Below are 1,544 nucleotides of genomic sequence, written 5' to 3'. Positions count from 1 at the left end.
TAACAAACTCCTACCCTGGGGTTCTATACCCATTCTTGGTCCTTTACCTTTTTTCCCCGCTGATGGGTTCCTTAAACCTATTCTTATCCCTACGCCTGTACTGGTTACTGTATGCTTTATCGGGATCTGATGTCATCCTTCCCAAACATGGTACCTTTGGGGGGAGGAATACCCACTACTATGATCTGACATTGGACCTCTGCTAGTGACTTCGGGAACCTTGTGCAAGTGGTTGGTGGCTCCGACGGCAGACTCTTTACTTGGGTGAGGACTTGGCTTGGTGCATGGGTTTACCGGAGCAGGTGATTTAGTAATGTACCTCTCCAACCCCTCTAGGCATGCCAAAATTTTCGTGAGGGCTGCACTATCTTTAGCCTGTTCGGTTGCCCGATCCTCCTCACTATTGTCTGATAGCGGAAGGGCGGGCTGCGGAACACTCTGACCCTCGGAGATGCTATTGTGCGAACTAGGTTCTCCAACCATACAGTTCTGCATCTCCCTCCTCAATCGCTCAAGAATTCTATCTTCTATGGCGATGGCACTATCACTGCGGGCAATTTCCCTGCAAGTGTTCTCCAGGGCATCTAACCTGCCTAGGAGTTGTGCTACGGTGGTCTGGTTGTCTGTGCCATTTACCCCTTGCACTATTTCCCTCAATTCACTAACTTGTTCAGATAGCTGGACATAGTCCCTATTGACCTGTTTTTCCAGCTCGTTACATCTGATTTCTACGTTATTGATCCGGTCAGTATTTGAAGATACCGACCTAACCAGTGCTTCGGAATTTTTTGTCGTTACGTTGTGGATGGAGTCCAGTCTAGCCTGGAACTCCATACGAACAGCCTCCAGTTTCCTATGCATCTCTGCTGATGCCTGAATGATCTCCCTTCCCTGACTGTCAAGCTTTTGTCCCTGACTATCAATCTTTTGCCCCTGACTATCAATTTTTTGCCCTTGGTCTTTGAGCATGGCAATAATTAAGGCTAGTTGGGAGTCTCCACTACCACTGGGGGATGACATATGGCCGGCTGGCCGTTCTAGTGACTTTGACCTTGTATCCATTGTAGTGAATCTGCTACCTCTGAGTCTCATAATCTCGTATAAGGGGAAAATGTTTTTGTTGGATTGGGGGTTGCTTGCTTTGTTTATATTATATTACGTTGCTTTAAAGTTGGTTTTACAAAAGGTTAACTTTAAATATATAATATATCAAAAACAGCAAAAACAAAAGAGAACCACGCTTTACGCGGCCACACGCAGACCCTATTCCACGTGTGGTGTTCCGTATAGTAACAGATATCCCCTGATATATCTGTTAAGCAACAGACGAACTTTAGCCTAACTTTAATAATCGGTAACTAGAGGAGGGCTTAATAGGCTTATGATTCACTAAAATGATAGAAGGTCAGACACCTTTAAACGACATATTTATTCATTGAAAAGAACATCGCTTGTGGCATAGCTGCCACCAAACATGAGCACTTCACTGTACAAGACACAAAAAAGATATACAAAAGATTTTGTACTTACATATCAGCCGTTTT

This window comes from Lepisma saccharinum, chromosome 27, assembly GCF_977018435.1.
Source record: "Lepisma saccharinum chromosome 27, izLepSacc3.1, whole genome shotgun sequence".
In the NCBI taxonomy this organism is placed as follows: domain Eukaryota; kingdom Metazoa; phylum Arthropoda; class Insecta; order Zygentoma; family Lepismatidae; genus Lepisma; species Lepisma saccharinum.
The sequence above is the reverse complement of the archived record's forward strand: the minus strand, read 5'-3'. Positions refer to the sequence as shown.